Below are 26,469 nucleotides of genomic sequence, written 5' to 3'. Positions count from 1 at the left end.
AAAATTTTAATTTTTTAAAAAAGTACCAGAAAAGAGGCTCAAAGTAACAAGTTAGTCTTGGATACATTCTATCTCTTCCTATTCTACAGATTTGAGGAAGGGCTTCCTTCTACTGGCTTGAAATCAGCAAATCACTGGCTTTTCCGGAAAAGAGAGAGGTTGAACATGGACCATAAAGAAGTGGACAGGTCAGGCCACACTTACAAAATGTTTTAACACAAGGGTTCTCAGGAATACTGCTGTCCCCTTCCCAAAGTTTCAGGATATTTGTCTTCCTCATTGAAGCCAGTCAGAAGCTAGGTGGAATCTTCTAGGCTCCAGCCTGCACCCATCTACCCCTATATCAATGTCATTTAGAGATCCGCCTACCAAAACCAAGCCACTCTCCTGCTTGATGTGGCTCCCAGCATAGCTGGGTAAGTTTATGATTCTCAGTTTTGTCCACCGGATTCCTTCCAACTCCAGGCCCAGTAGGACAGTTTTAAAGTGTTTCTGCAGATCGACCCCCTCTGACTGGCGCTGGAAGTGTTTTATGGACCTGTGAGTTCAGTTAATCCCAGGAGGCCAAGGTAGATTAGTCCTGGGTGTAGGTGTGGGGGAGATTCTTATGTTTAGGTTTAGTTTTCTTTGGGGGATGGGGAGATGAGGAGCTCAGAGAGTCCGGTGGTAGCTTCTGGCTTGGACAATGTGTTCCCTCTCCCCATTAAACTCTTGAGATGTGAGCTACAGGGGATGGGGACAGAGGCTTGTGGCCCTCAGTGACAGATTCTATCCCCCCCCCCCAACCACCATGCTGACATCCTGAGGGGGGGCGGGAACGGGACACAGAGACCCTGGAGAGCCAATGGAGAGCTCAGTGTGTGTGGTTTTCCCCAGGTTTTATTCTTCCAGCCCTGTGGAAAGGAGGAGAGCCGCAACCGGGGAGGGAGCCGGAAAGAAACACTTAATCACCGGCGTCTCGCTGCTCGTCACGCGAAGATGGCAGCGGCTCCCCTGGGTTTCAAGGTTCCGGGAAAGGCGTGTGTTCTGCCTTGAGGCGCGCGGGCTGCCGCACTCCCTCCTTCCCCCCCCTTTCCCCCTCCCCCTCCCTTCCCTCCCTCCCACCCTTGCCTGGGCGGCCGGCCCAGGCTCTCGCTCTCTCTGCTACGCTCTCTCTGCTACGCCCGCAAGTGCTGCAGAGAGCGCGATCCTAGCCGGTAGCCAGGGCAGAGGGGCATCCACGCTGCCCAACTGGGAAATCCTTAAGGCTTTGAGAATTCAAAGCATTAAGGGTGTGTGTGTGTGTGTGTGTGTGTGTGTGTGTGTGTGTGTGTGTGTGTGTGTGTGTGTGTGTGTGTGTGACATACAGTGCCCCCCCGGGCACGCAGGGGTGTCAAGCTGCAAGACAATACAAGATGTTTAGAGCAGACTTCTAGTGCAGTGGCTGAGCCCTGACCTGCTCTCTCATTCTTGGGTCACTGTGAAACCCGGGGCGAACAGGTCTTTGCCAGCAGCAGTCACTTCTTGGGAAGGGACACACAGGGATCCACAGGGCTGGCTGTGCGCCCCAAAGGTACCCATGCGCCCACAGATGCTGGGGAGTAGGGAGATGCGGCCCTTCTGCCTGGACTGTAGCCGGTGCACCACCAAACTGCCACGGGCTTTTGAAAGCCCCAGCTGGCTGGAGGAAAGGAAATCGGAGGCCAGGAGACCGGCCAGCGTTTGGAACATTGGTATATTTGTCTTCGTGACCCAGGGTTGGGAAATGGATGTTGAGGGAGGAGGGGGAGAGTAAGCAATCCAGAAACAACAATCTCAACTGGGACTAAAGACTTGGGGTTCCCCAACGCTTGGCTGTGCTGTGCCATGCTCAGGGCTGGTGGCTCAACTCTGCCACAGGAGACCACTGACACTTGGTGATAAGGTGTTCCTAAGCCATGGGCTGCCCCCAGCCCATTGTCACCTCCGGAGGATGTGACCACCCACTGGATGCTATGGGGCTAGGTGGACCAGTGGCTTTTGCAGAGCCTTTCCTGACACCCTCAGTGCTTCAGAGTCACCATACCAGGCTCTAGAACTTTTTCTTTGCAAAATAATAGTCAATGCCAGGCACCATTGGCTCTTGCCTGAAACATAATCCTAGTTACTCAGGAGACTGAGAAGTAAGGTTCGTTGGCTGAAGTCAAGCTAGTGGAGTTAAGTCTGCGAGAGAGACTTTTACTTCCAATGAACTACCAAAATGTGGGAACTGGAGCTATGGCTCAAGTAGTAGACTGCTAGCCTTAAGTGAAAAGAACTCAGGGACAGTGCCGAAGTCCTGAGTTCAAGCCCTAGTACCAGCACAAAACAATAACCAACTATTGGTCCCTGGAATTTCTTCCCACAATATTTTCCTTTGGAAGGTTGGGGTTCCGTCTGACCCTTTGAGACTTAAATAAATAGAGCTAAATAAAGCTGAAGAGGCAACAGGGCCTTTTACAGTTCAATCCAGGCCCTATCCCAGGCTGCAGTTTGAGGTAAACTGTTTTAAGAGTTCTGAATCTCAGCTTCTCCCTAATGACCAACCGAAGTACACCGAAGCCACCGCACAGGATTGTCCTTGAGGATACCATACCTGACACAGTACATGGACCACTGCGTGCAAAGTTGAGTGCTCTTATTACGATCTAGTAGTAACTTCTTATGGATGGAAAATGAGTAAGACAAGTTCCTGTTCAAGTTCCCCAAGGCCAGAGGAGCCAGAGGTTTGGAGGAAAGTAGAAAGAGCACTACTATTTTCCTTTAAAAACTCAGGATCTGGGTACTGTCCTTTAACTCAAGGCCAATGCTTTACCAGTTGAACCACAGCCTCACTTCTGATTTTTTTTTTCTGGCTAATTGGAGATAAGAATCTCATTAACTTTCCAGCCCAGGATGGTTACAACCCAAGATCCTCAGATTTCAAGCCTCCTGAGTAACTAAGGACTACATCACGAAGCCATCCCTGCCCGGTTGAGATAGCGTTCTTTAATGGTGCTCATTTAGACTCATTTAGGACAAGTTCCCTCAGGGCCCAGGGACCATTCCCCCTGCCCTCTGTCTGCAGCTTGGAGAAAGGCATCAGTTTCCGATTCACTCTTTTAAGCCCTTCATTTTGATGGTTCGAGACCACCTCCTATAAGCCAGTTTTTGGAGCTGGACATAAATCGTCTGCCATGGGGGGGCCAATTTTTCCTGACATCTAAATAGTAAGTACTGCCTGTGTAAATGGCTTCTCATCCCCCATCTCCAGCACAATGTGATGGTAAAGAAGTACCTAAGGGCGCCTCAGCCTTTCCAGCTGATCTTACCCTAGGTCACCCAAAATTCATTAGGTGAGCCTGCCTTTTCCATTTCAAAGAGAACGCCAATGGCCTTGCCCTTATGTGGCTACTAGGCAGACACAGAAAAGTGCTGGCGGTGCGCTCAGTCGATCCTTATCTGAACAGTGTGTGCCAGGTTGCCAGCCCTGTGAAAAACAAAGAACACCGGCGCCTCCAGATTTGCTCCTGAGGCCTCTGGGTCATCTCTGGGGCTTCCCCCTTCACCGCCCCAGCCCCCACAAGCCGCGGCCCGGCCAGCTTTCAAGATCAATTCCGCAGCCCTAAATCAGAATTCCAGATCTTGAGCGCCACCCCGAGAGTTCACTTTCCCCCTCCTCCGAGGCCGCGTGGTGCGCAAGTGAGAGTCTGAGGGCGGCGGCGGCACACATCTTGGCCACCTCCTCTCCTCACTTTACTTCACGTCCTCAGGAAATGTGAAAAGAAAAGGGGGAAAAAAGGAAAGGAAAAAGCAAGAACACGTGGGCTATGAATGCGAAGTACAAACACTTCCCCCCCCCCCATGAGTTTGCACAGAGTAAGCAACGTCTAAAATAGAAACTACAAACTTGAAAGAATCCTCTTTGCCAGTTCTATTAATTAAAGCCTCTGGAAGGTGGGGCGCCTGAGGGACCACGCCTTCTTAGGGTACACATTGGCCATGCCAACATAATAGTGCTCACCTGGCATCTCCTGCAGACACGTTTAAAAAGAAACACAGCAAGGTTAACCTGTTCTCGTAGTCTTTTAAAATGGGAATCAACGTGTATTTTATGGGGGGGGGGATGGTCTTGCTTTAAAATATAAATGAGGAATCTGTAAATGGGGTAAGTTCCCACAGCTGTCTGACTAGATTTGTCTGGTCCCTCGGAGAATCCACGTTTTCTACCGAGGGAAGGGGGCAGGCAGCACTCATGGCTCCTCCTTCGGCGGTTTCCTGGCGAGGCGCCCATCCTCCCTTAACCCAGAGAACGGAGGCGGCCGCGATCATTCTCGCGGGCAGCCTCCTCTGACCTATACTGTCATTTTTTCCATCGGTCAGGATCAAGCTTGGGGGGTGGGGGTGGGGTGGGGAACTCTCCTCCGAGGGGCTCTGCACGGATCGTTGGGTTTTCCCCGACGAACTTAACACAGAGGCGAAAGGGGCAGATGGAAACCAGGCCTCCGCTGGCCGGGCCCCGCGTACGCGCCGCACTCAAGCAGCTCGACGCAAAGCCAGGGCTGGATTTTCGTGGCCTGGGCCCGGCGGCCTTCCCCGCGCCGGCTCGATTCTCTCTCTCTCCCATGTGTAAAAGCAAATGTGCTCCCCTAATGTTGCCCTGGAGACACCAGCTGTGCGGCGAGGGGATGGGGAGGTGGAGGGGGGAGGGAAGTGGACCGGCAACTTTTCCAACCCGAAAGTGTGCACGCACACGAGAGGGAAAGGCCCACCCCGATTCTGTGCACGTACCCACACAGCATCTAATCAGTGTCACTGCCAGGAATACGCTTCCGCGGCGGGCGACACCCCCGCCCCCGCCAACCTGCGGGGAGGGGGGAGGGGGAGATGCAAATGGCGTCTTGCCGCGTCGTCCCAGACTCTGCTCAGCACTCGCTGCTGCCCGCGACTCGGAGCAGACGATGCAGTGAATGGAGGTGCAGTGTCTGGGGACGCGAACGTGCAGGAGGCCCGTATGTCCCTCTCCCGCGGGCTGAGGGTGCAGTGAAAGTAGCAAGCATCACCGTTTCCAGCTTCGAGGGCACCCCCTTTCCCCATCGAGCCACCCCCCCCTCCGTCCCCCTAAGGGGGGGAGGGGAACTTTGCCAGATAACTGTTGCGAGCCTTCTCCTGAAGAATGTGGGTGGATTTCCCATCTCAGGCCTGCCCACACTATCTGATCCTTCCTAGGCCTCGAACTTGTGCTTCTTGGACTCTCCTAGGAAAGGGAATACATCTCAGGCCACTGAGGACTAAGGGGGACAGCAAAGTAAGGCATTTACCCCCCTCCCCTCGCAAAGGTTCGGGTAGACAGCCAAGTTTGGATCCTTTTCTTCCCACATCAGAGTAGCACGCGCCACTTTGGGGGAAGGCGTGGTGGGGGGCAACTCCCTGCTAGCTACGAGGCCTTGTCTATCTTCAAGGCAGGCTCGACGGTTTCTGTCCTGTCTCTTGCCAGCCCCAAGGTCCTCATGCCCCCCCAGGGGAGGCCCCCAAAGATAGCTTCCTTCTTTCTTGGGCTACTCATGGGGAGGGGGGAGAGTGCACTAGCGGCTTGCACCCCCTCCAAGTCACCTCCCCTCCACCCCTCCCCCCTCTGCTCTAGGAGCAGCCCCGGCGGGACGCACTCCCCCTCCCCCATGCACCGAGGGGCTCCCCTGGGACACAAGCTGGGATGGCGGTTCCGGTCGTTCGGGGATTTGCTTGCAACAAGAAAACAAGGCCGGTGACTACCAAGAGTGGCTCTTCGATTCTTGGGGTTCAGCTAACCCGCTCAGTCTCCACATGGGTCTCACTCTTGCCGGGGATCTCCCCCCTTACCCTCCCCCACCTCCCTTTCATCTCTCTTGCCCCACAGCGATCTCCCTCTCCCCCCCCCCCCCCACTGCGTTCTGCACCACGAGGAGCTCCCAGCTCCCAAGCTCCTACACCAGCCCGGCATAAAGCGCGCAGCTTCCGAGTTTCCGAGATCTGGGTGGTTACTCGTTCCTAGCACCCCCGAATACTCCGCTTCCACTTTAGGCCGCCGCCCCGTGCCACCCCCGCCTAGCCCGGCTCTGGTCCCAGCTCGGCTCCCCCGCCAGCTGCGCGGCCACCGCTGCACGTGACCCGCCCCCGTCGCGGCTTCCGCTGAGCTGCCTGTTCCGGAGCACAAACAATTTCTGCTCTGACGCGGGGTCTCTCGGGGCCTGGCGTCCTCTCCTCCCTACCACCGTCCCCCCACCCTCCTCTTCCGGGTACGAGAACTCAAAACAACTCGCTGACCTTCGGGCGGACCAGCTCCGGCTTCCACCGACTCCAGCATTCCGTTCAAACCCAGCAGCCGTGGCTTCTAAGATTTCACTCCGCGCTGGGCTGGGGGGAGGGGGTGATTTCTCCGGGAGGGGGGTGTCTCAGATCGAAAGAGCCACTTCATGCTCTTTCCCTTCCTCTGAAGTGAGTTTTTAGACTATCCGGAGGCCCTGGGGAAACGCCAGCAGCGTGTAAAGGACCCCCCTCCCCCTCCCCTTCTCTAGTGTGACCCGATTTCCAGGGTCAGCGGCCTGGCTGAGAAGGGCCTGGACCGCTTCAGAAATACCAGGAAGCAGTGGACTATGGCATTGGGCAGAGCTGGGATGGGGCGGGGGGTGGGGGTGGGGGGGAGGGCGGGCGAGGGTGAGGATATTGTGCTAACAATGGTAACTCCCACTCCCACGATCTGGGCTACGTTAGAGGAAACTGAGGCCGCAGAAGAAGGGTAGCTAATGTTAATCTCAGTTACGTAGCTAATTAAGTGACAGTGAAAATTTGAGCCCAGATATCTCAGAGTCCAGGATGTTAAGCTAGGATAAGAAGTAGAGAGCTGTGGCTCAAAGTGGTAGAACACTACGCTTGAGCGAAATTGCTTAGGGATACGGCCTAGGCCCTGAGTTCAAGCCCCACATCTGGCAATAAATAAATAAAAAATAAAAATAAAGTTATAATATATGCTAATAGTCACCTTTGTAACAAAAATACAGACGGTATAGAAAAGCCTAGTGTTCACTTAAAGGCTATATATTTTGAATGGAAAATCGTGGTTGGTATGTGGGCACTTGATAAATATTTGTTGAATGAATGCATTTCTCAACAAATGATTGGCAGACCATTGACTGAAAGCCCTAAGGATTGTTCCCCCAAGAAGATTGCCCTACCTGAATAAAACCTATGGCTGTGCTTACAATAACAGGAAATCTTACTGAAACATATATGAACCTCCCATTCTTTCCTCCTCCTCCCCCTCTAGCCCCAGTCACTCTAGCAAGTATTTGAACTTGGTGAGGCACATACCCAAACCAGCTGCTACTTAGACTCAGCCATAAACCCTCCACCCCCTGAACACACATACACCTATACACCTCAGGTTCCTATTTTGTAGGCTTCTGCTCTGGGCCAGGCAGCCTGACATTGCACCTGAAGTAATTCTGAACATAGCAAGTGGGAAAGAGGGTACAACCACCAGATATGGTTCATTGACTTCCTTGGAAAGGCTTGGGCTAGGATAGCAGGGCTTAACAGCTCAGCAAGTGTGTGTGTGTGTGTGTGTGTGTGTGTGTGTATGTACTGAGGCTTGAACTCAGGTTCTGGGCACTGTCCTTTAGCCTTTTTTTTGTTGTTGTTTGAAGCTGGCACTTTACCACTTGAGCCACAGCTCCACTTCTAGCTTTTTGGCAGTCATTTGGAGATAAGACTCTGTTTGCAGCGTGGGTTGGTTTTGAAGTGTGATCCTCAGATTTCAGCTTTCTGGGTAGCTAGGATTATGGACGTGACTACCCCCAGCTCAGAGGTTGGTTTTTTTTGTTTTGTTTTGTTTTGTTTTGTTTTGTTTTTTTAAATTCAGGGACCACATTGCACAATTTGCCTCAGAGTTAAAGTCCTACCAGTTGTGAGGTTTCTCTCCAAGGAAGACAGCCATCCACTTTAGTCTACAGCCCTTCCATGCTAGTCAGTGGGACCATCTCTGAAATCTGGAGAGCAGCTGCTGGCACTCCATGCTGCCCTGTTTTCTGATTGGCTCAAGACAGAATGTAATTAAAAATTCTCTCTCTCTCTCTCTCTCTCTCTCTCTCTCTCTCTCTCTCTCTCTCTCTCTCTCTCTCTCTCTCTCTCTCTCTCTCTCTCTCTCGCTAGCTCTTATCCTGGGGCTTGAACTCTGAGCCTAGGCTCTATCTCTGAGCTCATTTTGCTCAAGGCTATCACTCTTGAGCCTTGAGCACATCACTTCTGACTTTTTCTGTGCTTAATTGGAGAAAAGAATCTCTCCTGCCCTAGCTGTCTTCGTACCATGATATTCAGATCTCAGCCTCCTGAGTAGCTAGGATTACAGGCATGAGTCACTGGCACCAGACTTACAAAATATTCTTTTTTTTTTTTTTTTTTGTTGGTCATGGGTCTTGAACTCTGGGCCTGGACACTGACCCTGTGCTCTTCAGCTCAAGGCGAGCATTCTACCGCTTGAGCCACAGCGCCACTTCTGCTTTTCTAGTGGTTTATTGGAGATAAGAGTCTCATGACTTTCTTGTCCCAGCTGGCTTTGAACCGAGATCCTCAGATCTCAGCCTCCTCAGTAGCTAGGATTACAGGCATGAGCCACTGGCGCCTGGCTTACAAAATATTCTTACATTCAGAGCCCAATAGAGTTTGATTCTAGACCTTATTGTAATCTACCCCCACCTCATCTTCTAAACCTAATCAGTTAATCCTTCTGTCACAGTCCTCTAGTAATCTGAAATGAGGACACATTTTAGTTTGTTAGCTGAAAGCAAACGTTCTCCTTTAATTTATTATTTTCCTGTGCTGTAAGTCACTACATTAGGAATAGGAAAGATGCTCATCTCTGTTTCTGATCACTGCTGTCTTCCTCCTTTTCCTCTCTCCCTTCTTCTCTACCTCTTCCTTCTCTTTTTGACAGTTACCTATTTTGGCTCATATCCCTATGATTATAACAGAGAAATGACAAATGTGTATTCTCTTTCTCTGAATCACCACCAGTCTGAGTTTCTAGTTGCCTCTTTCATACTCTGGTCTGGAATGACCTGCGCGACCCTGGCTGAGGCCAGCCCATTTTGGAAGCAACCGAGGACTTTCAAGGAGGCCAGAGGCTTCATGCGGGAGTTGTGGAAACTCACTCACCCTTGTGCAAGAAAAAACTAGTGACAAGTGATGCTGAACCGGAGGTTCGAGATGCTAATTTGATTTATTATCTGTGTACAGCCTGGGGAGGAGAAAAGGCTCATAAAAGTGTTCTAGGCTGGTCATTCTGAATGTGATCGTTTATTTATCTGCAAAGCTGCCCAATGTCCCTGCAGGAAGTCTCAGGCCCAGCAACCCCTGACTACACAGACAAAAGTCTCCCCTTTACACTGGACTGCTTTTATTGTTTCCAACAGCTTTGTGCTTTCCCTGGGGGGAGAGGAGAGTCGCATAGCCAGTTTTCTTCCTCTTTTCTCACGCTGCAGAGGAAGTGATGTTGTGGAAACAGTGACATTGACTTGGCCTGCAAACCCCATTGGAGCTAGAAGTGAGGAAAGCTTAGGACACCCAGGCACAGTGATGCCTCTTCCATTCTCCAGGGACTCTCAGGCTGGGTTTGAGCATGAGGACAGTGAGTGAACACAGGTGGTACAAAGTAAGAGAAACCATACTTGAGAATTATTCCCTGGACTCAAGGGTCCCCAAATCTGCTCATGATGAGGAGTAAAGTTCTCAAAGGATTTATGGGGTGTGTGATATTCATTCTTAAAACAACAACAACAACAACAACGCTGGGCAGGGGTGGCTCACGCCTGTAATCCTAGCTACTCAGGAGACTGAGATCTGAAGATCAGGGGTTGAAGATAGCCCGGGCAGGAAAGTCTGTGAGGCTTTTATTTCCAATAATACTACTCAGAAAAAGCCAGAAGCTTTTGGAGTGCTGAGGATGGAACCCAGGGCTTCACATATGCTAAGCAAATGCTCTACTGCTTGAGGTAGTCCTATTTTGTTTTAGTTAATTTTCAGGTAACTGGCCTGAGGGTTTTTTTTTGGGGGGGGGCCGGGAGCACTAGTAAGCAAGGGCTGTACCACTAAGCCACACGCTGGCCCCTGTTTTTTCTTTTTCTTTTCTTTTTCTTTCTTTCTTTCTTTTTTTTTTTTTTTTTGTCGGTCGTGGGGCTTGAACTCTGGGCCTGGGCGCTGTCCCTCAGCTCTTCAGCTCAAGGCGAGCGCTCTACCACTTGAGCTACAGCGCCACTTCCGGTTTTCTGGTGGTTTATTGGAGATAGGAGTCTCACGGTTTCTCCTGCCCGGGCTGGCTTTGAACCGCGATCCTCAGATCTCAGCCTCCTGAGTAGCTAGGATTACAGGCGTGAGCCACCAGCGCCCGGCTTCTTTTTCTTTTTCTTTGCTCAGTCGTGGGGCTTGAACTCTGGGGCCTGGGTACTATCCATGAGCTCTTTTGCTCAAGGCTAGCACTCCGCCACTTTGAGCCACAGCTCCACTTCCAATTTTCTGGTGGTTAATTGGAGATAAGAATCTCATGAGGTGTGTGTGTGGGGGTGATGGGAAGGGATGGGAAGGGGAAACAAAGGAGGAGGCAACAATGCTTGATAAGAAACATACTCATTACCTTACTCATGTAATTGTAACCCCTCTGTACAACATCACAATAAAAAATAAATTAAAAAAATAAGGAAAATGGGAAGGGTACAAAGACTCCATCCAGAAAACTTTTTCAGAGCACTTGGTTAGAAAGGAGTTAGTCTGGGGGAGGGAAGAGATATTAGGAAAAGGAGGGGGTAACAATGTTCCACAAGAAATGTACTCATTGCCTTACTCATGTAACTGTAACCTCTCTGTGCAACATCTTTACAATAAAATAAAAATTAAAAAAAAATCTCATGGAAGGGGCTGGGAAGGTAGCTCAGTGGTAGAGTTCTTGCCACATAATCAGAAAAAGCCAGAAGTGGCTCTGTGGTTCAAGTGATAGAGCCTGGTTCTTCATTTGTTTTTTCTTTCATTTGTTTCCTCCCTCCCTCCTTCCCTCCCTCCCTCCCTCCCTCCCTTCCCTCCTTCCCTCCTTCTTCCCTCCCTTCTACTCTCTCTCATCCTCTTCTTCCTTCCCTCCCCCCTTCTTCCTACTGAGGTAGGGTCTTGTTAACTTTGAACTTGAGATCCTACTGCCTCCCCCTCCTGAGTAGCTAGGATTACAAGCATGTTTAAGGGGCTGGGAATGTGGTTTAGTGGTAGAGTGCTTGCTAGCATGCATGAAGCCCTGGGTTCAATTCCTCAGTACCACATACACAGAAAAAGCCAGAAGTGGCACTGTGGCTCAAATGATAGAGTACTAGCCTTGAGCAAAAGAAGATCAGAACAGTGCCCGGGCCCTGAGTTCAAGCCCCAGGACTGCAAAAACAAAACAAAACAAAAACCCAGCATACTTGGCTTTGACCTGTTTTTTGTTTTTGTTTTTGTTTTTTTTTTGGTTGTTGTTGTTTTAAATCTGAGCTGAACCCTGTGACTTACTTCTGTAATCCTAGCACATGAGAAGCAGAGATCAGAAAGACTGAAAGTTCAAGGCTAGCTCAGGCAAAAAGTTTTTTGTTTTGTTTTGGTGTGTGTGTGTGTGTGTGTGTGTGTGTGTGTGTGTGTGTGTGTGTGTGTGTGTGTGTGTGTGTGTGTGTGTGCTGACCCTAAGGCTTGAGCTCAGCTCTTAGTTACTATCTGTCCCTGAGCTTTTGTGCTCAAAGCTAGCAGCCTACAATTTGAGCCACAGCTCCACTTTTAGCTTTTTGGTAGTTAATTGGCAATAAGAATCTCATTGATTTCTTGTCCTAGGTGGGTTTTGAACTGTGATCCTCAGATCCTCAGATATCAACCTCCTGAATAAGTAGGATCACAAATATGAGCCTTGGTGCCCAGCCTAAGAAAAAAAAATTCTTGAGACACTATCACAACAGAAAAAGCTGTTGAGCCCTGGTGCCCAGCCTAAGAAAAAAAATTCTTGAGACACTATCACAACAGAAAAAGCTGTTGAGGTGATGTTAATCTATCATCCTAGCTACAGTGGGAAATATAAGTAGGAGGATCAAAGTTCAAGCCTGCTCAAGAAAAAGTAAGGCTCTGTCCCCAAAATAAGCAGCACTAAAAGGGCTTGAGATGTAGCTCAAATGGAAGAGTACCTTCTTATCAAGCACAGGATTCTAAATTCAAACCCAATACTACCAAAAAGAAAAACATGGATCTGGTCATGTCATTCACTGTTTTAAGTCCTTCAAGTAGCAAGAAAGGGAGAAAGAGAGGCTGGGAATTTAATTCAGTGGTAGAGTGCTAGTCTATCATACACAGGGCCCTGGATTTCATCCCCAGCACAGCCCTAAAAGAAGGAAGAGGAAAATTCAGCCTCTTCTATAAAGACTTACTTCCTTCCTTCTTTCTTTCTTTCTTTCTTTCTTTCTTTCTTTCTTTCTTTCTTTCTTTCTTTCTTCCTTTCTTCCTTTCTTTCATTCTTCCTTTTTTCCTTTCCCAGTCCTGGGGCTTAAACTCAGGGCCTAGACACTGTTCCTGAGCTGCTTTAGCTCAAGGCTGGCACTCTACCACTGGAGCCATAGCTCCATTTCACTTTTTGGTGGTCAATTGGAGAGAAGATTCTCATAAACTTTCCTTCCTGGGCTGGCTTCCAGCCACACTCCTCAGATCTCAGCCTCTTGAGTACCTAGAGTTACAGGCATGATGGCTCATGATATAAGCCTCCCAAAAGCTCCACTTCCTAGTATCATTTTGAGGGTGGGTGGCATTTTGACATACAATTATCCAGGCTATGATCTTGAGAAATGTTATCTTTCAGCTTGGGCATACTGTCACCTCTAATTTTGAGGCGCAGGGGGTGTGGATATTAGTGAGGACTACCTTTGCTTATACATGCAGAGATTAGATAACAGTGACAAATACCTGAGAAAAACAGCTGAAGGGCAGGAATGATTCTTCTTCCGCCCCCCCCCCCCCCCCCCCCCCCCCCGTCTTGGGGCTTGAACTCAGGGCATGGCCTCTGTCTTAGAGTTTCTCTTGCTCAAGGCTAGCTCTCTATCACTTGAGCCACAGGTCTACTTCTGGCTTTTTTTTTTGGGGGGGGGAGGAGGTAGTTTATTGAAGACAAGAGTCTGCAAAGACTTTCCTGCCCTGGCTAGCTTTGACTGCAATCCTTATATCTCAGCCTCCTGAGTACCTAGGATGACAGGCCTGAACCATTAGTCCCTGTGTGGAATGATCAATTTTACTTCAAAGTTCAGTCCATCATGAGGAGGAGGGCATGGCAGAGCAGAAAAGCCCACATCATGGAAACCAAGAAGAAAAAAAAAAGAGAGAAAAAGAAAAGCAGTGCATGCATGCATGTGAAAGAGAGATAGAGAGATTTTCCCCCTCTCTTTTTTGTGCAGAGAAAGAGAGACAGAGACAGAGACAGAGACACAGAGAGAGAGACAGAGAGAGAGACAGAGAGAGAGAGAGAGAGAGAGAGAGAGAGAGAGAGAGAGAGAGAGGGGGGGGGGGGCCACGTACTAGTAGCAAAGCAAAAAGCTTGATTTGTAGTTCACACTGTTGGATTTCAGTGCCAGCATCTTGGGAGACTAGTTATCCTAGTGAAACAATCACTGATAAAGTCTGTGTCTTTAATTCTGGGAAGTAATACACACGACATGGATAAGGGTGAGCAGATGAGAGTGCTCAAATCCATTTCTGATCATCAAATCCTGAGTAGGAAGCAAGCAATGGAAAGGCTCTGGGAACATCAGCCTCTGCAGAATATTTGAGCATTAGCTCCATGGGTTTTAGATGTCGAGCCCTAGTCTTGTTTCAAACCCAGTCTCTTGGGTTTTTAGAAAAGTCTCAGATTTTTTATGAGGAAGCTACTATAATTATCTTCATTTTCTATATGAGGAAACTTAATTAAATGGCCTAGAGTCACAGCTCCAAAACAGTACAGCTGGAAGTTGAGACCAGATCATTTCTAACTCCAAAGCAGTAGGTCATTTTATAGTCTACAGTTTAAGTAACTTTCCTGAGGTCACAGAGAGAAACAAGAAATACAGTTCACAATCCTTTCAGGATAAAAACGCTTCACAAACATAGAAGGGCAGGGTCTGGGGTGTAGCCCAGTGGCAAAGTGCTTGCCTACCAAGTGCAATGTACTGGATTTGATCCCCAGTACCGAAAAAGAAAAGACAAAAAAAATACAGTTAAAAAATATAGAAGAAGCTGGGTGCTGGTGGCTCAAGCTTGCAATTCTAGCTACTCAGGAGGCTTAGATCTGAGGATCGCAGTTCAAAGCCAGCTCGGGCAAGAAAGTCCGTGAGACTCTTACCTCCAATAAAGCACTAGAAAACCAGAAGTGGCACTGTGGCTCAAGTAGTAGAGTGCTAGCCTTGAGCTGAAGAGCTCAGGGACAGCATCCAGGTCCAGAGTTCAAGCCCCACAACCAACAACAACAACAAAAAATATATAGAAGGGAATAGATACTACTTTATTTGATAAGAGTATACATAACTTCAGGTTGCAAGCTTTCTTCTGCAGATCAAGAACTAGACAAGGATGCCTGAAGTCCCTCTTTCAATTCTTTATTATCCTGAAAGAGCATAGCCACTGCAATAAAGCAAGAAAAAGAAACAAAAGGCATCCACATTGGGAAAGAAATTATAAAAATATCATTTTCAGAAGGCATGGTTGTGTACAGAGAATATACCAAAGAATCTATAATCCAACAGTTAGTAGAATTGAGAAATGGCTGGGTGCTGGTGACTCACACCTATAATTTTAGCTACTCAGGAGGCTGAGTTCTGAGGATTGCTGTTCAAAGCCAGTCCAGGCAGGAAAATCTGTGAGACTCTTATCTTCAGTTAACTACCAGAAAACCAGAAGTGGAACTATGGCTCAAAGTGGTAGAGTACTAGCCTTGAATGAAAAAGCTCAGGGACAACACCCCAAGTTCAAACCCTACAACCTACCCCCCCAAAAAAAAAGAGAGAGAAAGAAAAAGAATTAAGAAATGCAATACTAGTAGTTCGTGTTTATAATCTTGTTACTCAGGAGGTTGAGATTTTAGGGTTGTGGTTTGAAGCCAGCCTAGGCAGGAAAGTCTGTGAGACTCTTTCTCCAGTTAACCAGCTCCCCCAAAAAATCCAGAAGTGGAGCTGTGGCTCAAGTGGTAGAACACTAGCTTTGATCAAAAAAGCTCAGGGAAGCTGGGCGCTGGTGGCTCACGCCTGTAATCCTAGCTACTCAGGAGGCTGAGATCTGAGGATCATGGTTCAAAGCCCAGGCAGAAAAGTCCATGAGATTCTTACCTTCAATAAACCACTAGAAAACCAGAAGTGGCGCTGTGGCTCAAGTGGTAGAGTGCTCACTTTGAGCTGAAGAGCTGAGGGAGAGCCCCCAGGCCCAGAGTTCAAGCCCCATGACCGACCAAAAACATAAAGCTCAGGGACAGTGGCCAGGTCCTGGGTTTAAGCTCCAGAACTGTCACGGAAAGAAAGAAAGAAAGAAAGGAAGGAAGGAAGGAAGGAAGGAAAAAGGAAAGAGAAAAAGTCAGCAAGGTTACCAAAGTTAATGTAGAACTATCATGACGATTCAAAGGAAATTTTATTTATTTATTTATTAGATATGTGCATGTGTGCGTGTGTGCATGTGTATGCATGCTGGTACTGAGCTTGATCTCAGGGTCTTACACTCTTGTTTGGCCTTTTCTCCTTGGCCTATGACTTTGGGGATACTTCTTTCTCTTTTTCCTTTATTTTATTTTATTTTTTTGTGCCAGTTCTGGGGCTTGAACTCAGGGCCTGGGCACTGTTCCTGAGCTGTTTTGCTCAAGGCTAGTGCTGATCTAACCTTTGAAACATAGTTCCACTTATGGCTTTTTTTAGTGGTTAGTTAGAAAGAAAAAAATCTCAGGATCTTTCCTGTCCAGGGTGACTTTGAAGGGGGATCCTCAGATCTCAGCCTCTTGAATAGCTAGGATTCCAGGGGTGAGCCACCAGCACCCGGCCTGATGTCTTTCATGACATTCCCTTTTCCTTGCTCCTCAACACTGTCCTGTTTTCCTTCTTTCCTTCCACATTTCTTCTTCAGTCTTCTCTTCCGGTGTCCACTCTGTCTACAAGCAGAGCTCTACCATGTTCTATATGGATAGCACCTCCATTGATTGTATGACAGCCCGTAATTCATTTTGAGGTGGTTAATTTTGCTTGTCAGCTTGGTTGGATTGAGGGATGCTGAATTTATAGGTGATGGACTAATTAATCTGACAAGGGAAATTTCAAGGTAGCCCTGCAATCATCCTATTGGAAAGATTATTGCTGGTTGCTTTTCTTTCTTTCTTTCTTTCTTTCTTTCTTTCTTTCTTTCTTTCTTTCTTTCTTTCTTTCTTTCTTTCTTTCTTCCTTCCTTCCTTCCTTCCCTCCCTCCTCCCTCCCTCCCCTCCCTCCTCTGTGTGTGTGTGTGTGTGTGTGTGTGTGTGTGTGTGTGTGTGTGTGTGTGTGTGTGTGTGTGTGTGTGTGTGTGTGTGTGTGTGTGTGTGTGTGTGTGTGTGTGTGTGTGTGTGTATCCTGGGGCTTGAACTTGGCCTGGGCACTGTCCCTAAGCTTTTTTTACTCAAGGCTAACACTCAACCACTTGAGCCACAGCACCACTTCTGGCTTTTTCTGAGTAGTTTATTGGAGATATAAATTGGATTTTCAGGATTGAGCTGGTTCTCAGACTCCTGAGCAGCTAAAATTACAGGTGTGAGCCACCAGCGCTCAATGAACAGAATGCTTTTTACATTATGAGATGGACATGACCCTTTGGGTGCCAAGGATGGAATGTCATGGTTTGAGGAGATGCATTGGGGTGTAGAGTTGGGGAGCTTGGACTTGGGATAGTTAATCATCACTGCCAAACCTGATTGGTTGAGAAAGGCTAGGAGATTAGTAAAGCACGCTTCGGGGCATGTCTGTGAGGGCGTTTCCAGAAAGGATTAACTAAATGAAAAAGTCATGCCCTAAATGTGGGCAAGCTTCACCCCCTAGACTGGGGGCCCAGAGGGAATAACATTGGGAAAATGAGAAAGTTGGAGAGCACAGGTATGTTTTCTCTCTCTCTGATTGATTCATGGCTGTCAGCTGTTCTGCTCACATCATAACCCCATGCCCTCCCACCATGATGAATTGAAACCTTAGAAATCCAGAACCAAAATACATTTCTCTCTTTAGATTGTTTTTCTCAGGAATACAAAGTCTAACACCTTTCAGAGACTCTCACTGACTCCTCTTCTGCTCTTGGGCCTCTAGTCTTGCTCTCTTTGCATCCACGTACCTCATAGCCCCAGGGTAATATTCCTAAGATGCAAACCTGATCTTGTCACTCTTTCTCTGCTTAATTTTTTTGTTTTTGGGTCCAGTCGTGGGGCCTGAACTCTGGGCCTGGGCGCTGTCCCTCAGCTCTTCAGCTCAAGGCTAGCGCTCTACCACTTGAGCCACAGCACCACTTCTGGCTTTTTTCTTTTCGCTCATGTGATGCTGAGGAATCAAACCCAGGGCCTCATGCATGCAAGGCAAGCACTCTACCACTGAGCCACCTTCCCAGTCCCTCTGCTTAATTTTTTTTTCTGGTCATGGGGCTTGAACTCAGGGCCTGGATGTTGTCCCTGAGCCTCTTTGTGCTCAAAGCTAGCACTCTACCACTGGAGCCACAGTTCCACTTCTGGCTTATTGGTAATTAATTGGAGATTAGAGTCTAATGGGCTTTCTTTCCCAGGCTGCCTTCAAAATGTAATTCTCAGATTTTAGCTTCCTGAGTAGCTAGAATTAACAGGCATGAGCCACTGGTACCTGACTGTTCAACATCTTTTGCATGGTGCTCTAATAGGCCCCATGCTTGCTCCCCTGTTCCCCCCCCCCCGTACCAAATATGTTCTCTCTCATTTCCCCATCCACCTTATTTTGACTACCTAGACTGACCCTGAGTCAAGGGTTTGTGGCATAAAAGAGGTTATCCTAGGAGAACAGTAAGGAAGTGGCAGTTGATACAGGGAAGGGAGGGTGGTTAATAAAGTATGTATTTGTAAGTGGGTTATGTACCGATGGAGGGTCCTAGAGCTCCATCTTGCTCCTATCCTCTTGGGATCCTGTATAGCACACCCCTTGAGTCTATGCCAATTAGGAGGAGGCAAGACGATTTTACCTACTAACTTCTATCCAGGGGTCTTTTGGGGAGAACAACAACAAAAAGTCCTAATTGTCAGGCACTGGTGGCTCACGCCTGTAATCCTAGCTAATCAGGAGGCTGAGATCTGAGGAAAGCAGTTCAAAGTCAGCTGGGACATAAAAGTCCTCTTGAGACTCTTATTTCCAATAAACTATTCAGAAAAAAAACAGAAGTGGCGCTGTGGCTCTAGTGGTAGAGTGCTCGCCTTGAGCAAAAGAAACTTAGGAACAGTGCCCAGGCCCTGAGTTCAAGCCCCAGGCCCTGAAAAAAAAACAAAAGTAAGTCCTAGTGGATAAGGTTTACCAGTTGCCATGGGGTAAATATTCCCACTATGGCTGACTGCAGACCATCAGTGGTTTGACAACTGGCTTGCACATTTTCGGTATGTTTTACTATCTGGCACTCCAGAATGAGAACCAGTGCCTCAGCGCCCCACTGTTTTCATTCCTCACTGGTTGAGGACTCATTTGGGGAAGTCAGGCATTTAGGAGCAGTCCTTCATGCATGCTGGCCAGCTGGACCTGTTTTGGAGCCAAGAAAACAGCCTCAAGTGGAGTTATGGAAGACTTAACTGTTGTTGTTTTTTTGGTGTGTGTATGCGTGGTAGGGGGCGGGGGTGGGTCCTGGGCTTGAACTCAGGGCTTGGACACTGTCCTTGTGGCCTTTTGCTCAAGGTTAGCCCTCTACCACTTGAGCCACAGCTTCACTTCTAGATTTTTTGGGGTAGTTAATTAGAGATAAGAGTCTCATGGACTTTCCTTTCCAGCCTGGCTTCAAACCTTGATCCTCAGATCTCAGCTTCTTTTTTTTTTTTTTTTTGCCAGTCCTGGGCCTGAACTCTGGGCCTGAGTGCTGTCCCTCAGCTCTTCAGCTCAAGGCAAGCACTCTACCACTTGAGCCACAGCACCACTTCTGGCTTTTTCTGCTTATGTAGTGGTAAGGAATCGAACCCAGGGCCTCATGCATGCAAGGCCAAAAGCTCTACCACTGAGCCACCTTCCCAGCCCCAGATCTCAGCTTCTTAAATAGCTAAGATTACAAGTGTGAACCACCAGTGCTTGGCTTGAGAAGTCTTTTTAGTTGTCTTTCATGTGTATAGAGAGATCAACATGGGGGTACAGAGGGAGCTCTCTCCAAGGTGTTTACAGGCACTTTCCTTCTTTCTGCTCAGAATGCTTGCTCTTTCTTAGTCCCTTGCTGAGCTCTTACTTCTAATTCATTTCTTTCTTTTTTTCTTTTTTTTTTTTGTCAGTCATGGGGCTTGAACTCTAGGCCTGGGTGCTGTTGCTCAGCTCTTCAGCTCAAAGTGAATGCTCTATCGCTTGAGCCACAGTGCCACTTCTGGATTTCTGGCAGTTAATTGGAGTTAAGAGTCTTTCAGACTTTGCTGCCTGGGCTGGCTTTGAACCTTGATCCTCAGACCTCAGCTTCCTGAGTAGCTAGGATTACATGCATGAGCACCAGCACCCGGCTCTAATTCTTTTTTTTTTTTTTTTTTTTTGCCGGTCATGGGGCCTGAACTCTGGGTCTGGGCGCTGTCCCTCAGCTCTTCAGCTCAAGGCTAGCACTCTACCACTGGAGCCACAGTGCCACTTCTGGCTTTTTCTGTTTATGTGGTGCTGAGGAATCGAACCCAGGGCCTCATGCTCGCAAGGCATGCACTCTACCGCTGAGCCACCTTCCCAGCCCCCAGCTCTAATTCTAAATTCACACTTTCACCACCTCTGTGAAGTTCTCCCTGATTCCCACAAACTGTCCTTGGTCTCCTTACAACACAAAAGTCCACTGTTGGTCTTGGGCTATTTCTTCCTCACTGGATTGTAAGCTACTGAGGCCAGCTTCCTTGTCTATTTTTTTTCTTATCTTTTCCTCCTCCTCTTCCTCCTCCTCCTCCTCCTCCCCCCCCCCTCTTATTCTTCTTCTTGTCAGTCATGGGGCTTGAACTCAGGGCCTGGTCACTGTCCCTAAGCTTTTTCACTCAATGCTAGCTCTCTACCACTTTGAACCACAGCTCCATTTCTGGTTTTAGGGTGGTTAATTGGACATAAGAGTGTCACAGACTTTCCTGCCTAGGCTAGCTTTGAACCATGATCCTGAGATCTCAGCTTCCTGAGTAGCTAAGATTACAGGTGTGAACCATTGGCACCTAGCTTCCTTGCTTATTCTTTTGGGCACCAGAGAATCCTTGATAATTAACCCAGGTCCCAGCACCACGGTAGACCACTCATAAACAGAGAAAGACTGCACGCATCCCAGCATGTAGACATGCTTAAAGATGTGTTCCTCCTTCCTGTTTTATTTTTCTTTCCATCCCCCCACCCTGTACTGGGACTTGAACTCAGGGCCTGGGCACTGTCCCTTAGTTTCTTTTGCTCAGTGCTCATGGACTACCACTCTAGCCACAACTCCAATTCTAGCTTTTTGTTGTTTAATTGGGATTAAGAGTCTTATAGACTTCCCTGCCTAAGCTGGCTTTCAACTTTGGTTCTCACGTCTCAGCCTCTCAAGTAGCTGGGATTATAGGCATGAGCAACTGGGGCCCAGCCCCTTTCATTTTTATATTGAAGTCTGAATCTATTGGTGTGTGTCTTCCTCTATGGCTTTATTACTTATTCCCATCCATTTCCAAAGAGGACTTTAGGCAGTAAGCAGGTGCTTTCTTTCCCATCAAGGTGTGATCAACCATATTTTTTGAAGCAATGTTTAGGACACGTGATCTGACACATGTTCCAACACATGGTCTGACAATGGGACAGAATATTTTAAGTCCTCACCATCTTGGCAAATCTGGGCAGTGTGGCTCTGTGCAGAATAGAGTCAAGGGCCAGGGTCTTGTAATTGGCACCTGCAGTAGGCAAGGGGTGGGGAGGGGTGAGAGGGGGTGGGCTCTATTTTAAATACCTTCCATCGCCAGAGGAGGAGCATGTGAGGAAGAGCTGAAGAGAAAAGTTGATTTTTGGTAGCACTCTAACTGGAGCGATCAGAGGGAACAGGGAAAAAATTTGTGGCAGAAACAAGCACTCATTAAGACCATATGCTCTATTTCTAATCGATGGCTCTTAGAAGTAATTCCCCGACATTTCATTCATTTTTACTGCCTCCCCTTCAGGGGCAGGAAGAACAGCGTTGTTCGGCTGCGTTTATAGATGAGGGTATTTAGAAATAGAGAGGTTAAATGGCTCAGCCTCAGTCCCAGAGTGAATCAGACACACAGCCAGCCCCAGATCCAGAATTCCGACTTGAGCTCCTATGCCAACATCCCTCGGGGCACATTTCCTCTCTCATTTGCATAAATCATCAACATTTTTTTTTCCAAGCTTGTGCTGAGAAAGCCCCTTTTCAAACAGCAGAAACTCCCTTTGCCTTCTGTCGCCTTAGTTTTATTTTATGAACCAAATTCTTTTACTTCACCACGTTAGACTCGCTATTTTCCCTTCAGTTGAGCCCTTTTGCGAAAGGGGTCGTGACCTTTGCTTCTAGAAGCAATGGAAACGGGTGAGCCCTAGTGAAATAAAAACATGATCTGGAGACCATATCAAGTGTAATTTCCACTAATGTTCAAAATACCATGCCATTGATTATAAATCTTAGCTCTTGGCAGGTTATCAGAAACCTAAGAATAGCCAAATGCCGCTCTAAGGTTGAACCCTGTTGGGTGAAAGGCAAGTCTCCAAAGTTGAGAGTGGGTTCCTATGGTTGAAAAAAACCACACCAAACATGTTAGAGTCACACAAGACTCTGGAGACATTTCAGTTTGAGAATCTGTAGGAACTCATTCCTGACATCAATGCTCTATGCAAACCAAGGCTTCTAATTACCAGTGTAATTAATGTAATTACTCACAACCTTTCACATATTTAAGAAATTCTTGGCACATGACCCCATGTGCCCCCATGGGCCTTAAGTGACTCAGTGTGGAAGATTCTGGTTTCCCGAGGCCACCTTTAGCACCTTGCTTGTTCTAGAGAGGTGGTAAGAATACTCTAGAGAATTAAACCTTGGTGACATGTTTGGGGAAAATGACCTCTTTCTGTCAAGTACCTTATGCTAGACAATCCAAGTAATTTATGGCCACATTGCCACTTTAAAAAAAAAAGGAATTAGCTGGGCTCTGGTAGCTCATGCCTATAATCCAAGCTACTCAGGAGGTTGAGATCTGAGGACTGCAGTTCAATGCCAGACCAGGAGGAAACACCTCAGACTTATCTTCAATTAACTACCAAAAAGACGAAAGTAGGGATGTGGCTCAGGTGGTAGAATACCAGCCTTGAGTAAAAAAGCTCAGGGATAGTGCCCAGGCTCTAAGTTCAAGCTCCAGTGCTGGCCACACACACCACCACCACCACACAAAAGAAAAAAAAAAGAATCCTATCTGTTCCACATTTTTGGCAAAATAATAATTCAATATAGATTTGCTTCATAGTCTCTGTTAAAACTACAATAAGGTTACACTAATGTAACAAATTTAAATACATCCAAACAAAGACACGTGAGCCCAAATACCTTTCTTTCTCTTTCTTTCCTTCCTTTCTTGCTTCTTTCCCTGCTTCCTTCCCTGCTTGCTTGCTTGCTTGCTTGCTTGCTTCCTTCCTTCCTTCCTTCCTTCCTTCCTTTTTTCCTTCCTTCCTATCTTCCTATCTCTGTCTCTCTGTCTTTCTCTTTTTGGTCTGTCATGGGCTTGAATTCAGGGCCTGGGTTACTTTGCTGATCTTTTTTGCTCAAGGCTAGCCTGAACCCTAGCTTCCTTGTTCCTGGGGTATGTATGTGGTTTGCATTCCACTGAACTCAGCTGACTGTGTCTCTACCCCAGCTTGGCTAGCCCAGTTCCATGTGTCTCCCCTTCCTTCCTTCCTTCCTTCCTTCCTTCCTTCCTTCCTTCCTTCCTTCCTTCCTTCCTTCCTTCCTTCCTTCCTTCCTTCCTTTCTTCCTCCCTGCCTCCCTGCCTCCCTCCCTTCCTTTCCTCTCTCCCTCTCCCTCTCCCTTGACCCCCCTCTCGCCAGTCCCAGGGCTTTAACTCAGGGCCTGACCACTGTCCCTGAGCTTCTTTTGCTCAAGGCTAGTGCTCTACCACTTGAGCAACAGTACCACATCCAGCTTTTTCTGAGTAGTTTATTGGAGGTAAGAATCTCATGGACTTCCTTACCTGGGCTGGCTTCAAACCATGATCCTCAGTTTTCAGCCTCTTGAGTTGCTAGGATTACAGTTGTGAGCCACTGGCATCCAGCTACCTCTTAGCCTTTAAGGCAATTCTGAGGCCACCATGTAAGGAAACCAGTCTCACATACTAGAGGACCAGAGGCCACAAGGAGAAGAGCTGCAGTTCATCCAAGCTGGCAGCAGACAGCAAACTGCCAGACTGTTTGGGAAGCCATCTTGAACTCCCTCTCCCCCTACTCCATACAACTGTCCTGTTGCTGACTCCAGCTGCTTGAGTTAGCCCCATTGTAACTAGCAGAGAAACTGCCCAGCCAGCCACCACCATTATTTATTTATTTGGGGGTCCGGTCATAGGGCCTGAACTCTGGGCCTGGGCGCTGTCCCTCAGCTCTTCAGCTCAAGGCTAGCGCTCTACCACTTGAGCCACAGCACCACTTCCGGCTTTATTTTTTTTTCTGCTTATGTGGTGCTGAGGAATGGAACCCAGGGCCTCATGCATGCATGGCAAGCGCTCTACCACTGAGCCACCCTCCCAGCCCCCACCACCATTATTTAAGGTGAGTCTTTCTCGATTTTCTGTTACCATAACAAAAATATGTGAGACTAAGTAACTTATAAAGAAATTTATCTGGTTCAGGGTTTTAAAGGCTACAAAATCAAGGGTATTGTGCCAGCCTCCTTTGATGCTGTACTACAACAGTATGTGTTGCCTATGCAACACATAGTAAGAGAGGAAGTGTGCTAGCCCATGTTTCTCTTCCTCTTTTTTTTTTTTTGGTCGGTCGTGGGGCTTGAACTCTGGGCCTGGGCGCTGTCCCTCAGCTCTTCAGCTCAAGGCAAGCGCTCTACCACTTGAGCTACAGCACCACTTCCGGTTTCCTGGTGGTTTATTGGAGATAGGAGTCTCACGGTCTCTCCTGCCCGGGCTGGCTTTGAACCGCGATCCTCAGATCTCAGCCTCCTGAGTAGCTAGGATTACAGTCGTGAGCCACTGGTACCTGGCTCCGAGGATAGCTTTTAAGATCTAAGGAGTGAGTCCAGAAATCAAGGTCCCCTCAGGTCTTGATCCAGGGGACCAATAACTGGCCAGGTCCTTTCTCTATGCACTCCCACCAAGTCAGTTGGTCTTGTTCTTGCAAAAGAAAAGGACTCTCAAGAGAATGGCACATTGCATTTTCCAAAGAAGGCAGAAGGAGTCTCTCCTAGCCCAGCTGTTCATTTTTTTTTTTTCTGTCATGGGGCTAGAACTGGGGGCCTGGGTGCTGTCCCTGAGCTCTTTTGCTCAAGGCTAGTGCTCTACCACTTTAGCCACAGTGCTACTTCTGGATTTCTGGTGGTTTGTTAGAGATAAGACTCTCATATTTTCCTGCCTGGGCTGGCTTTGAACCACTATCTTCAGATCTCAGCCTCCTGAGTAGCTAGGATTATAAGCCTGAGCTACTAGTGCCCAGCTCAGCCAGTCATTTTACAGGGTTTTTGAGCCTCCTCCTTCAGAGAGAGATGGAGTCTAGGTGCTCTGTTTTAGAATTGGGGTGTGTCTGTGGTGACAAATGAAATGACGCCATAGGACTTCCACAGCTCGGTCATAAAGGATGGGATGGCTTTTGCTCTGTTTGCTGGAATGGTGCCTTTGAAGGCTCAGCTGCCAACTGTGAGAACTTCCACAGCACGTGGAACCACAGCACGTGGAATGGCTCCATGAAAGCATTCTGGCCCTGAGCCTCAGCTGAGGTACCAACAACTAACAAGTGCCAATTTCTTACCCCTCACTGCCAAAGACTACTGGTGGTCCACCTTAGATTCTATTGGAGGTGAACGAGCTATCAGAAGCTTAGCAATGAATTATCCAGCACTGATTGATTGTGGCCATTACATTTCTTGGGGAAGACTTTCAATCCTCTTGGAGGCCTTTGGTTTGGCTTTTCGTGCTTTTAGGAATCTCTATCTTCTCTCTACTTCTCTTTCTGGTATTTTTCTGGCATTCCAAAACAACCATCATGTTGCATTTCCTTTTTTCTTTGCCTTTCCAGAAAGTATTGCTAGTACTATTTTCCACTTTTAATCACTGCTTGACAGAGATGGAAAGTTAAGTCATATAATTGCTTTTGTGTTTTCTAGTGCTTTTCTCTATTTTGGAAAAAAAAAGCAGAAAAAATAGCTCAATGGATGAAGTGGGGGTTTACAGCAAACCTCAAACATCACGAGCCTTAATGGCAACCATGTGTTGGTCTGAGGACCAGGCACCTAATTTGTTTGAGGAAAAAATACGGCATTGCTCAACTTGAACATGGAGCAAGCCAGAAAGGTCTAAAGAGATTCCCGGTTAGATGGGTATATTTCAAAGGGAAAGAAGGTTTTTTGTTTGGTTTGGGTTGCTTTGGTGCCAGTACTGGGGCTTGAACTCAGGGCCTGGGCACTGTCCCTTAGATTTATTTATTTAGTCCGTTATGGGGCTTGAACTCTGGGCCTGGGCGCTGTTCCTGAGCTCTTCAGCTCAAGGCTAGCACTCTACCACTTGAGGCACAGCACCACTTCCGGCTTTTTCTGCTTAATGTGGTGCTGAAGAATTGAACCCAGAGCCTCATGTATGCAAGGCAAGCGCTCTACCACTGAGCCACCTTCCCAGCCCATGTCCCTTTGATTTTTGTACTCAAGGTTGGCACTCTACCACTTGAGCCACAATTCTGTTTCCAGCCTTTTGATGGTTAATTGGACTTTCCTGCTTGGGCTAGCTTTGAACCTCAATCCTTAGAGTAGCTAGGATTATAGCTTGAGTCACTGATGCTCAATAAAGGTGTTTTGTAAAACCTTTAACTGCAGGATGTGATCGGATTACTTAAAGTGAGGTTGCCTTTTCTACAGCCTGCAGTCACTAAGCATGTGTCTTGGAGTTGGAGGGCTGAAGATGCCTGCAGGCACATCTGGCTGGTTCCAGTGCCTTTTGCCTGCAATATCCACAAAGTCCCTAGGCCAGCATGTGATTCGGAGCAGCTGCCAAGAAAAGACAGTAGAAACAAATGGGGTTGCCCCAAGATCCAGGTGAAAGTTGGGCACTGTAGCTCACACCTG

The 26,469-nt window shown here is 47.8% G+C and overlaps 1 protein-coding gene across 1 annotated transcript in view; it reads right to left on the bottom strand.

Moving 5' to 3' along the window:
* Positions 1 to 6,301, bottom strand: part of Bcor (BCL6 corepressor) — a 130,070-nt gene extending 123,769 nt beyond the window's left edge. Inside the window, exon 1 of the mRNA XM_070040628.1 lies at positions 6,280 to 6,301. The gene's annotated coding sequence lies outside the window, so the exon portion shown is untranslated. The remainder of the gene's footprint in view (positions 1 to 6,279) is intronic.
* Positions 6,302 to 26,469: the final 20,168 nt, after the last annotated feature.

This window comes from Dipodomys merriami, unplaced genomic scaffold, assembly GCF_024711535.1.
Source record: "Dipodomys merriami isolate MVZ:Mamm:240054 unplaced genomic scaffold, mDipMer1.0.p SCAF_3, whole genome shotgun sequence".
NCBI lineage: Eukaryota > Metazoa > Chordata > Mammalia > Rodentia > Heteromyidae > Dipodomys > Dipodomys merriami.
The sequence above is the reverse complement of the archived record's forward strand: the minus strand, read 5'-3'. Positions and strand labels throughout refer to the sequence as shown.